Below are 13253 nucleotides of genomic sequence, written 5' to 3'. Positions count from 1 at the left end.
ATACAGAGAAAACCTTTAGGTTGAACTCAAGGAGGCAGCTTTAGGAGAAACAACTCCAGGTTGGATACAGTGTGCAGAAGCCACTATACTACCAACATCTGTTAAATATAATGTAAGAATCAAACTTTTCAGAACCATCATAGAACGCCTACCAGTAAGCTCAAATCAGTGGGGCTGGGTGCAGTGGCTTATTCCTGTAATCCCAGCACTTTGGGAGGCTGAGGTGGGCAGATCACTTGAGGCCAGGAGTTTCAGACCAGCCCAGCCAACATGGCAAAACCGTCTCTACTGAAGATACAAAAATTAGCCGAATATAGTGGTGTGCTTCCAGCTACTTGGGAGGCTGAGGCCTGAGAATTGCTTGATGCTGGGAGGTAGAGGTTAGTGAGCTGAGATCGCCCCACTACATTCCAGCCTAAGCAACAAAGCGAGACCATCTCATATTGGTGTACAATGTAACTATAGTTCTCATGTTACACATTAGACCTCCAGACTTACTCTCCATGACTGCAATTTTATACCCTTTGACCTACATCTTCTCACCTCCCCTATTCTCTGTAAGCACTGTTTCAATGTTTCTATGTGTTGAATTTTTCATTTCCTTAGATTTCACAATAAGTAAGATTATGAGTTGTCTTTCTGTGCCAGGTTTATTTCACTTAACGTCGTCGATGTTCTTCCATGTCACAAATTAAAGGATTGCTTCTAAGGCTGAATGATACTGTAATGAACATTAGAGTATAGGCACCATTACAAGGTGGTGACTTCACTTCCTTCGGGTGCAGGTGGCTCTTCTTTTGAGGAGCCTCCCTATCGTTCACCGTAACACTTGAACCAATCTAATTCCCACCAACAGCAGACAAGAGTTTCTTCCCTTCTCTACATGCTTGCCAACACCTTGTTTCCTGTCCTCAAAGTCATCCTGACATGAGATGCTTCATTATGGTTTTGACTTACATTTTTGACCAACGATGTGGAGCACCTCCTATATCTGGCCACTTGTCATCTCTGGAGAAACATCTATTGAGGTCCTACCGACTTTTAAAACTGGGTTATTTTATTGATATGTGAATTGACTAAACCTTAACACCTTGGTATTATGGTTTGTGCCATATGTTTGCAAACCATACATATGGTGAACTTGACTGTGAGCATATGGTTTGCAAATACTCTGGCAAATCCATAGTCTGCCTTTTCATTTTGTTTCCTTTGCTGTGTAGAAGCTCTTCAGTTTGCAGTCTCGCTTAAATTTGCTTTTCTTGCCTATACTTTTTGGTATCCTATGGAAGAAATAATTTCCAAGACCAATGTCAAACTTTTACGTGTTTTCTTGCAGAAGTATTAGTTGCAAGACTTGAATTTAGGGCTGCAATCCATAAGTCACTTGTATATGATAGAAAGGTTCAATTTTTTGACGTGTAGAAATCATTTTCCTAAAGCCACTTATTTGAAACATCTAACCTTTTCCTTTGATGTCATCTTGGTACCGCTGAACTAGTTGGCTACATATGCTTGAGCTTCTTTTTGGACTTTCTGTCTTCTTGGCCTATTGGTATGTTTTTATATGAGTATCTCACTGTTAAGATAACTAACTTGGCAGTAGACTATGACCAGGCAGTGTAATGTCTCCAGGTTTGGTCTAGCAGAAGTTCCTTTTGGCTAGCCTGTGAATTTTAAGACTCTTCTTCCCTATTTCTATGAAAAAGTTGTACATCTATAGGTTGCTTTGGGTAGTACGGACATTTTAATGTGTTTTATGAGCTTAGGATATTATCCCATTTGTCTCAAGTGTCAAAAGATCTTGATTCGTACAGAAAGTAAGTACTATCTCTCCAGTTAACTTACTCCTAAGTCTTTTGATTAAGTGGGATTGTTCTTTTTGGGGTAGTGTAGTGTATAGAAATGTTACATTCATGTATGTTTGTATCCTGCAACATGACTGAACTTCTTAGTTCTAACTGTGGTACTTCAGGGTTTTCTACATGATGTCTGCAAGCAATGGCAGCAATAGTTTGCCTGATTTGGATGCCTTTGGTCCTTCTTGCCTACTTGCTGTAGCCAGGTCTTCCACCACTGCATTGAATGAAGTAGTGAAGCAACTCTCTTGTTGCTGATCCTAGAGGAAGGGTTCAGCTTTCTACTGTTGAGTATGATATTTGTTGTGGGCTTGCAATATATGGCCTTTTTCTTGTGTTCAGGAACACTTCTATACCTCATTCACTTTTTTCCTTTAATAGATGCTGAACTGTAAAATGCCTTTTCTGCATCTGATGATTGAGGCTTGTAGGTCAATATAAGCCTAAATGGTTTGGACCACATGAAAGATTTTCTCTGCCTTGGTCAAAGGCAGCCTGAGGCTTCAAGATCTCTTGTCCTAAGGCCATTCCATCTTTACCCTCTGCACTCTGCCACTCTGAAAATCCTATACAAGGAAGAAGAACCAAGCCAAACTTGTCTATCACCCAGAGCCAGGCTTTTCTAGGTACCTGTTGCAGGTCCCTCGGGGAGATGTGTCTCCTCAGTCAGGAGCAGTCCTGTCCCAGTCTGCTCACACATAAGGAGATCAAAAGTGGCTCTACCCAAGGTGGTGGGTTGGAATTTTAGCTTGCTTTTGCTTGCCTGATGTATCATCACCTTTGACCATGAGCTTTTAGAAGAGTCGACAAGAGCTGCCTGGAACAGGTGCTGTTATAAACACAGAGGCCATGGAGAAGCAACGTGAGCTGTGCAGAGGTATACCAAAGCGATACATTAGAGCATGGATCTCGTAGGTACAGCCTTTATTAGTAGTAGCAGTCTGAAACAGCTGAATCAGTTATTTAGTTTATGATGGGCCCTGGAGTTCTAGGAACTGCCTGTTACTGCAATGTGGAAAAACCAACTCCTGGCCTAAATGCCAAGTGGTGTCCTGCCCCTGTCTTGAGCGGCACCTCCATTATGCCTTGACTTCAGAAGAAAACTTTTATGCCCTTCAATAGCAGATGTGAACACTAAGAGGCATCGAAAAGCAACTGAGCCATGAGGCAAAGTACAAGATTACTGAGTGATAGGACACAGATGGCAGAGCCCATGTGGTGCGGTGGGCAACCTGTTTGAGCCCCAGTTATCCTCGCATGTGGTAAACACCCTACTTTCAGAGTGAATGTAGTGAGATGCCCTTGTGATGAGCAGTTAATGGAAGAAATGTTGGTACATTACTTCCAGGATTAGGCTATAGACTGGCTTCTATTTTTCTCTTTGATCAATTGTTTGAGGAGCTGCAAGCTGCTATGTTGTGAGCCACCCCATGGAGGATATAAGTGTCACATTAAGTAGCAGAAAGCTTCAGTCTAACAGACTGTAGGCTGAAACTTACCACATGTGGGTTTGGAAGTGGACATTCTGAGATGGGATAGCTACCATGAGTACATATGGAGGCAGATTCCCCTGGCACTGAACCTTCAAATTGAAACCTACCTAACAGATGGATTGCAACTTCATCAGAAAACAAAAACCAGAGGACGTTATCTAGGCTGTGCTTGTATTCCTAACCCTTGGAAACTGTCTTAAGCTGCTAATTTGGGATCATTTGTTTGGCAGCAACAGACAAGCAATACCTTATGTCAGTTAGGCAACTGCTACTTAGCTTGACCGAACTATTTTCTCTGGTAGAATGATAACTCTGGCTAATAAGAAACTTGATGAACTAGAATTTAGATTTCTAAATGATATGGCAGAGGCTACATGATAGTTGACTGTAGTCTTGTTTGATCAACATGACATTTTTAACAAAGTAATGCCATCTTCTGAGTCTCCCTTCTGGGAGGGCAAGTGGTAAAACTAAGGCTGCAAATCTCAAGTGAAGCTGCTGAGATGCTACGAAAGTCTGTCTCCTACCATCCCCTTACAATTACCCAACCCATTTTCTGGCTGATGAATAGGGTAAGGCTATGGATCAAGATCCAACAGCCTGAACGAGCTGAGGAGTTGGTGCATTCTTTAAAAATGGTAATGGGGAGGATCAATCCAAGATGGCCGTTCAGGAACAGCTCAGGATTGCAGCTCCCAGTGAAAGTGCAGAGGGTGAGTGGATGCTGCATTTTTATTGCCCACAGACTAGGAAATTCCCAGGCGGAGGAGCCCCAAGGGTCACCAGCATGGCTGTTTCGGCTAGTGCGGCTGTGTCGGTCTGCACGGCTGCTTTGCCCTGTGCCGCTGCTTTGTCAGCATCCCGGCGCAGCGGTTATCCATACAAAATACACAGGTCCGGGTGCCCTTTTGGCTGGTGATTGGAGCCACAGGAAGTCGCCCATTCTTCTGTTTAAAAAGGGGACTGAACAGGGAACCAGGACAGTAGATGCCAGGGCAAAAAAAAGCACCACGAATCTCAGTACTGCTGTTTAAGCCAGTGCAGTGAGTCACCACACGGGAAAACACACAGATTCTGGCACCTCTTCAACAGGCGACTGGAACACCAACTTAAAAAAAAAAAAAAAAAGGCTTGAGGCAGGGAGCCAGGCGATCAGGCTAGGCTGGTCCCACCCCCACAAAAGAACAGCAATCAGAAACTCTCTGGATTGAAAGTTTCACAGCAAGCGCAGCTGAACCCGGGATGGTCCAGCTCTGTGGGGGAGGGGCGTCCACCATTACCGAGGCACTCCAACACTACGGAGGTAGTCAGCCAATGCTGAGGCAGCCCGCCATTGCCAAGGCAACATGCCACTGCAGAGAGAGTCTGCAATAACAGAGGTGGGCCGCCATTGCCGAGGCAATTCTAACTACACCCATATAAACAGGACTGCAGGGAAGTTCACTTGGCAGCTGGGCAGAGCCCACAGCAGCTCAGCAAAGCCTCTACAGGCAGACAGTGACTAGGCTGCCTCCTTGCTGGGCAGGGCAGCTCTGAAGGAAAAAAACAAAAGGCAGTAGCACAACGGAAACTCATAAATAAAGCCCTAAATCCCTGGGACAGACCACCTGGGAACAAAAAGCAGTTTATGAGTTCTGCTGCAGCAGACCTAAACGTACCTGCCCAGCAGCTCTGAATGAACAATGGAGCTCACAGCTCAGCATTTGAGCTCCTATAAAGAACAGACTGTCTCCTCAAGCAGCTCCCTGACCCCTGTATATCCAAAGAGCCACCTCATAAAGGATCAGGCTGACACATGGCGGGTATCCTTCTGGGACAAAGAGAGCAGAAGAAGAAAACTGGTAGCAACACTTACTGTTCTGCAGCTGCTGCAAGTGATCCCCAGGCAAGCAGGGCCTGGAGTGGACCACAGCAGACCTACAGCACAGGGGCCAGACTGTTAGAAGGAAAACTAAGAAACAGAAACAATCAAATCATCAACAAACAGAACGTCCACTCAGAGACCCAATCTGAAAGCCAGCAACTACAAAGACAACAGGTGGATAAATCCATAAAGATGGGAAGAAACCAGCACAAAAAGGATGAAAACACCCGAAACCAGAACACTTCTGCTCCTACATGGGATCACAACTCCTCACCAGCAAGAGAACAAGGTTGGATGGAGAACAAGTGTGACGAAATGACAGAATCAGGCTTCAGAAGGTGGGTAGTAAGAAACTTCTGTGAACTAAAAGAACATGTTCTAACCCAATGCAAAGAAACTAAGAATCTTGAAAGAAGATTAGACGAAATGCTAACGAGAATGGACAAAATAGAAAGGAATATAAATGAATTGATGGAGCTGAAAAACACAACATGGAACTTTGCGAAGCACGCACAAGTATCAACAGCCGAATTGACCAAGCAGAAGAAAGGATATCAGGGGTTGAAGATCAACTCAATGAAATAAAACGGGAAGGAAAGAATAGAGAAAAAAGGGTAAAAAGGAATGAACAAAGTCTCCAAGAAATGTGGGACTATGTGAAAAGACCTAATCTACATTTGTTAGGCGTACCTGAATGCGACTAAGAGAATGAATCCTAGCTGGAAAATACTCTTCAGGATATTATCCAGGTAAACTTCCCCAACCTAGCAAGGTAGGCAAATATTCGAGTCCAGGAAATACAGAGAACACCACAAAGATATTCGTCAAGAAGAGCAACCCCAAGGCACATAATCGTCAGATTCACCAGGGCTGAAATGAAGGAGAAAATACTAAGGGCAGCCAGAGAGAAAGGTCAGGTTACCCACAAAGGGAAGCCCATCAGACTCACAGCAGATCTCTCAGCAGAAACCCTACAAGCCAGAAGAGAGTGGGGGCCAATATTCACATTCCTTAAAGAAAAGAACTTTCAACCCAGAATCTCCTATCCAGCCAAACTAAGCTTCATAAGTGAAGGAAAAATAAAATCCTTTGTGAACATGCAAGTACTCAGAGATTTCGTCACCACCAGGCCAGCTTTACAAGAGCTCCTGAAAGAGGCTCTACACATATAAAGGAACAACCAGTACCAGCCACTCCAAAAACATGCCAAATGGTAAAGAGAATCAACACAACGAAGAATCTGCATCAACTAATGGGCAAAACAGCCAGCTAGCACCAAAATGGCAGTATCAAATTCACACATAGCCATATTAACCCTAAATGTAAAGGGACTAAATGCCCCAAACGAAAGACACAGACTGGTAAATTGGATAAAAAGCCAAAACCCATCAGTGTGCTGTATCCAGGAAACCCATCTCACATGCAAGGATACACAAAGGCTCAAAATAAAGAGATGGAGGAAGATTTACCAAGCAAATGGAGAGCAAAAAAGAGCAGGAGTTGCAATTCTCATCTCTGATAAATTGGACTTTAAAGCAACAAAGATCAAAAGAGACAAAGAAGGACATTACATAATGGTAAAAGGATCAATGCAACAAGAAGAGCTAAGGATCCTAAATATATATGCACCCAATACAGGAGCACCCAGATACATAAGGCAAGTTCTTAATGACTTACAAAGAGACTTAGACTCTCACACAATTATACTGAGAGACTTTAACACCCCATTGTCAATATTAGACAGATCAACCAGACAGAAAATTAACAAGGATATCCAGGACTTGAACTCAGACCTGGACCAAGCAAACCTGATAGACATTTACAGAATTCTCCACCCCAAATCCACAGAATATACATTCTTCTCAGCACCACATCACACCTACTCTAAAATTGACCACATAATTGGGAGAAAATCACTCCTCCGCAAATGCAAAAGAATGGAAATCAAAACAAACAGTCTCTCAGACCACAGTGCAATCAAGTTCAAACTCAGAATTCAAAAACTAACCCAGAACTGCACAGCTTCATGGAAACTGAACAACTTGCTGTTGAATGTTGACTGGATAAACAATGAAATGAAGGCAGAAGTAAAGATGTTCTTTGAAACCAATGAGAATGAAGACACAACATACCAAAATCTATAGGACACATTTAAAGCAGTCTCTAGAGCAAAATATATAGCAATTAAGTGCCCACATGAGAAGCAAGGAGAGATCAAAAATTGACACCCTATCATCAAAATTGAAAGAGCTAGAGGAGCAAGATCAAAAAAACTCAAAACCTAGCAGAAGGCAAGAAATAGCTAAGATCAGAGCAGAACCGAAGAAGATAGAGACACAAAAATCCCTTCAAAAATCAATAAATCCAGGAGGTGGTTTTTTGAAAAGATCAACAAAATAGACAGACCACTAGCCAGATTAATAAAAAAGAAACGAGAGAATAACCAAATTGATGCAATAAAAAATGATAAAGGGGATATCGCCACAGATTCCACAGAAATTCAAACCATCATCAGAGATTATTACAAACAACTCTATGCACATAAACTAGTAAACCTGGAAGAAATGGATAAATTCCTGGACACTTGTCTCCTCCCAAGACTAAACCAGGAAGAAGCCAAAACCCTGAAGAGACCCATAACAAGGTCTGAAGTTGAGGCAGCAATTAAGAGCTTACCACCCAAAAAAAGCCCAGGTCCAGACAGGTTCACAGCCAAATTCTACCAGAAATACAAAGAGGAGCTGGTACCATTCCTTCTGAAACTATTCCAAACAATACAAAAAAAGGGAATTCTTCCCAAATCATTTTATGAGACCAACATCATCCTTATTCCAAAACCCGCAGGGACTCAACAAGAAAAGAAAACTTCAGGCCAATGTCCATGATGAACATAGACTCAAAAATCTTCAATAAAATACTGGCAAACCGATTGCAACAACACATCAAAAAGCTTATCCACCATGATCAAGTAGGCTTCATCCCGGGGATGCAAGGCTGGTTCAATATATGCAAGTCTATAATGTAATACACCACATAAACAGAACCAAAGACAAAAACCACATGATTATCTCAATACAGAGAAGGCCTTTGACAAAATTCAACAGCCCTTTATGCTAAAAACCCTCAATAAGCTAAGTATTGATGGAATGTATCTCAAAATAATAAAAGCTATTTACGACAAACCAACAGCCAATATCATACTGAATGGGCAAAAACTAGAAGCATGCTCCTTGAAATCTGGCAATAGACAAGGATGCCCTCTCTCACTACTCCTATTCAATATAGTACTAGAAGTTCTAGCCAGAGCAATCAGGCAAGAAAAAGAAATAAAGCGTATTCAAATAGGAAAGGAGGAAGTCAAATTGTCTCTATTTGCAGACGACATGATTGTATATCTAGAGGACCCCATCGTCTCAGCCTCAAATCTCCTGAAACTGATAAGCAACTTCAGCAGTCTCATGATACAAAATCAATGTGCAAAAATCACAAGCATTCCTATACACCAATAACAGACTTAAAGAGAGCCAAATCAAGAATGAACTGCCATTCACAATTGCTACAAAGAGAATAAAATGCCTAGGAATACACCTAACAAGGAACCTAAAGGACCTCTTCAAGGAGAACCACAAGCCACTGCTCAACAAAATAAGAGAGGACACAGACAGATGGAAAAACATTCCATGTTCATGGTTAGGAAGAATCAATATTGTGAAATGGCCATACTGCCCAAAGTAATTTACAGATTCAACGCTATCCCCATCAAGCTACCAATGACCTTCTTCACAGAACTGGAAAAAACCACCTTAAACTTCACATGGAACCAAAAGAGAGCCCGCATGGCCAAGTCTATTCTAAGCAAAAAGAACAAAGCAGAAGGCATCCCACTACCAAACTTCTAACTATAGTACAAGGCTACAGTAATCAAAACAGCATGGTACTGGTACCAAAACAGAGATATAGACCAATGGAACAGAACAGGAGTCTCAGAGGCAACACAACATATCTACAATCATCTAATTTTTGACAAAGCAGACAAAAACAAGCAATGTGGAGAGGGTTCCCTGTTTAATAAAGGGTGTTGGGAAAACTGGCTAGCCATGTGCAGCAAGCAGAAACTGGACCCCTTCCTGACACCTTACACTAAAATTAACTCCAGATGGCTTAGAGACTTAAACATAAGACCTAACACCATAAAAGCCCTAGAAGAAAATCTAGGCAAAACAATTCAGGACATAGGGGTAGGCAAAGACTTCATGACCAAAACACCAAAAGCATTGACAACAAAAGCCAAAATAGACAAATGGGACCTAATCAAACTCCACAGCTTCTGCACGGCAAAAGAAACAGTATTAGAGTGAATCAGCAACCAACAGAATGGGAAAAAATTTTTGCACCTTACCCATCTGACAAAGGGCTGATATCCAGAATTTACAAGGAACTAAAACAGATTTACAAGAAAAAAAACAAACAAGCCCATTCAAAAGTGGGCAAAGGATATGAACAGATACTTTACAAAAGAAGACATACATGAGGCCAACAAACATATGAAAAAATGCTCATCATCACTGGTCATCAGAGAAATGCAAATCAAAACTACATTCAGATACCATCTCATGCCAGTTAGAATGGCGATTATTAAAAAATCTGGAGACAACATATGCTGGAGAGGATGTGGAGAAATAGGAATGCTTTTACACTGTTGGTGGGAGTGTAAATTAGTTCAACCATTGTGGAAGACAGTGTGGCGATTCCTCAAGGACCTAGAAATAGAAATTCCATTTGACCCAGCAATCCCATTACTGGATATATATCCAAAGGATTATAAATCGTTCTACTATAAGGACACGTGCACACGAATGTTCATTGCAGCACTGTTTACAAGAGCAAAGACCTGGAACCAACCCAAATGCCCATCGATGATAGACTGGACAGGGAAAATGTTACACATATACACCATGGAATATTATGCAGCCATCAAAAACGATGAGTTTGTGTCCTTTGTAGGGACATGGATGAACCTGGAAACCATCATTCTCAGCAAACTGACAGAAGAGCAGAAGATCAAACACCGCATGTTCTCGCTCATAGGCAGGTGTTGAACAATGAGAACACATGGACACAGGGAGGGGAGCACTACACATTGGGGTCAGTTGGGGGGACACAGGGGAGGGACGGTGGGGGGTGGGGAGTTGGGGAGAGATAGCAAGGGGAGAGATGCCTGATGTAGGTGATGGGGAGGAAGGCAGCAAATCACACTGCCACGTGTGTACCTGTGCAACAATCTTGCATGTTCTTCACATGTACCCCAAAACGTAAAATGCAATAAAATAAATAAATGGAAAAAAATGATAATGGAGTAGATATAATTGGAAAGCCTTCCAGGGTCAGACCAGAATGGCAGCAGAGACAGGCATGCTGAGGGCTTAGAGCATCTGCACCCTGAGATGGCTGCCCTTGGGTGCCACACTAGACATCACCCTCCTGAGACTAACTCTTCTCACTGAATACAGGGGCTTAGCTACTGATAGCCTCAGGGCCAGCACAGTCCAACAGAAATATTGTGAGCCACCTGTGTAACTCGAACTTTTAGTAGCTACATTAAGAAACAAAGCAAGCGAATCTTAAAATGAAATCTAGTTGTACTTGTAGTCAATCAAAACTAAGTTGTAGCTGGATCCTAACAGAATTTTCCTGCCACATACAATTCCTTGCCTATTAACAAGCGTGAATGTATTAAATGTCAAATGATTCATGTTTCCCTAAAACGTTCTGGCTCTCTGAGGATGTATTTTAAAAGGAACCATTAACTTTAAGCATACCGGTAGTGACCTAAAGGCTTTTTGTGCCTGCAAAGCTCTAAAATGCAGTGCTTTTACTTTTCTCTGGTACCTCCTTGAGTAGCTTAATAATCCTTCTGAATTCTCTTTTCTGGCAAGTCAAACATTGCTTGGTTTGGATCCATTGCTAGAGAGCTAGTGTGATATTTTGAGAGTGTTATAGAAACTTTAATCATATTACCAGAAGTACTTTTCTGGTTTATTCTCATTTGGGTAGACTGTTGAAGTGGAGAAACTTGGAACTCAAAGGCTGATGTTCAGATTCTTTTGTCCCACAGAGTGATCCCTTGATGTAGCACTCTCCCCCTTCTGAGGATAGGGCTTCTGAGAGCTAGACTGAAGTGATTTTTACTGCCCTTCTGGGTGTAGCAACCAAGCAAGGCTTATGGACTCTGGGCTGGTGTTGGGGAAAGTTTACAGAGTCCTGTGATACCTGTTTTCAGATCTCCCAGCTGTGGATACCAGCACTTGCTCCAGTGGAGGTGGCAGGGGAGTGAAGTATGAACTCGGGAAGTTCTTGGTTACGGTTTTGTTTAGTAAGCTGGTTTTCTTAATGCTGGTTCTGCAAGCAGTGAAGTTGTCACGTGGACAGACGTGGGACCTCGGGTTAGCCAGGGTGCTGAAGCCGTGGAATTATGATTTTCTCTTCCTTTTGGAGCAGGGTGAATCAGTATGAGTTTCTGTAATGGGTTGTTGGGTAGCCCCTAGCGAGGAGGTAGCACTTTGAAAAGGGCCAGCTGCAGTGGTATAAGGGGGATATAATGTTGCGCTGCACTGGCCAGGATGAGACTTGGGTTTCTCAGGTGTTGGGAGGGGCCATAGAGCTCCTAAGAGTTTGTCTTTGGCTATCAGGGCAGATAGAAAAAAGACATCAGGTGGGGTCACAGCTAGGTGAGCTTGAGCTTGGACTTGGAGTGGGGCATACTGCAGTCACTATGGGAGGTGATGGGGGGTGGTTCTCAGGCCAATGGATTTGCTTCCAGGGGAATTATGGCCATTTGTGCTGTGTCATACAGGATTCCAGGGAAGTGGGAGGAAAGCTGGCAGCAACAGGCCTCACCCAGCCCCCATGTTGCCAGCACAGCCAGTCTTGCTCCTCTTGCTGTGCCCCACCAACAGCATTGAGTTTATATCCAGGGAGAGGGTGTGCAGGGCTGAGAACTTGCCCCAGGCTACAAGCCTCCCCCCTGACAAAGCAAGGTAAGCCTCTTGAGCACTTCATGAACCATTGACTGTGGCTTCTACTTGTATCTGCACTGCCTGTTCACCTCTCTGGATTCTGCTCAGGAAAATTAGTGCTCAATTACTACAAACTTTGGATAGAACTTCCTTCACCCTGTGGCCCCTCTCTAATTTCACTGGCTGCCTTTCCCCAGGACCGAGAGGACCAGGAATGGCTTCCCTGGGTTTGAGCTGGGGACTGGTAGTGCCTACAGGACTATTACAGCTGCCTCTCCTGTTTTAGTATTTCACTCCACTCCCTAGGCCAGTTTTTGCTCTAGGAAAGGTTAAATCCTTCTACTGTGATATGAATTTTTGGGTTCCCCAGCAGGGATGTGTGTTCTCCTCACACTTGGGAAACTCAGTTTTTTTGGCTGCCTTGTAGAGTGTGCAGCAGCAAGCTGCTTCTTTCAAAGGGTCTGAATTATTTTCCTGGTGTGTTCCTGCCGTGGCTCGTGGGGTAAAAACTCAGGATATGAGTCTCCTCACTGTTCTGCCTGTCCCAATGGGCATTGGACATTAATGCTTTCTCCTATCTGCGATTTTTCTCTAAAATCCTAGAGTATGGTTCTTAGATTGGCTGAAAGTGAGCCATTGATTCTTACACCATCTGGAGGAAACTAGTGTCATGCATGATCCAGAGGGGGATGTCAGAGTAAAATCAGCTGTGGAAGTAGACAGCCTCAGAAGAGGGATCCCAGCCAGAACTGGGGCAGCTGTCATGGATGTGCAACCTTTCAGTCCCCAGAGTAGGAAGGACCCTAGGATGGCAGGCTCAACTGTCCACCTCCCTCTGAGGAACACTCAAGCTGGGCAACCTTAGGGGATGAAGGTTGAGATGGTCCCTATGAAGTACCCATCATCCATGGGCAGTGTCTGCTGAAAGTATTCAGGATGGCATCTGATTCTTTGATCTTGAATGTAGAATGCTGAACTGCTTTTTTAAAATGGAGGTATATTTCACTGATTAATTGCCAGATGA

The 13253-nt window shown here is 43.2% G+C and overlaps 1 long non-coding RNA gene across 1 annotated transcript; it reads left to right on the top strand.

The window, feature by feature from the left end:
* The first annotated feature begins 2468 nt into the window (after nucleotides 1–2468).
* LOC116538637 lies at nucleotides 2469–12750 on the top strand. Its single transcript, XR_004263717.1, has 3 exons — nucleotides 2469–2916; nucleotides 7955–7957; nucleotides 11752–12750. It is a non-coding gene; the product is annotated as an uncharacterized LOC116538637 (long non-coding RNA).
* The last annotated feature ends 503 nt before the right edge of the window (nucleotides 12751–13253 follow it).

Source organism: Sapajus apella, unplaced genomic scaffold (genome assembly GCF_009761245.1).
Source record: "Sapajus apella isolate SASKATOON/1434 unplaced genomic scaffold, GSC_monkey_1.0 scaffold121, whole genome shotgun sequence".
Taxonomy (NCBI): Eukaryota; Metazoa; Chordata; class Mammalia; order Primates; family Cebidae; genus Sapajus; species Sapajus apella.
The sequence above is the reverse complement of the archived record's forward strand: the minus strand, read 5'-3'. Positions and strand labels throughout refer to the sequence as shown.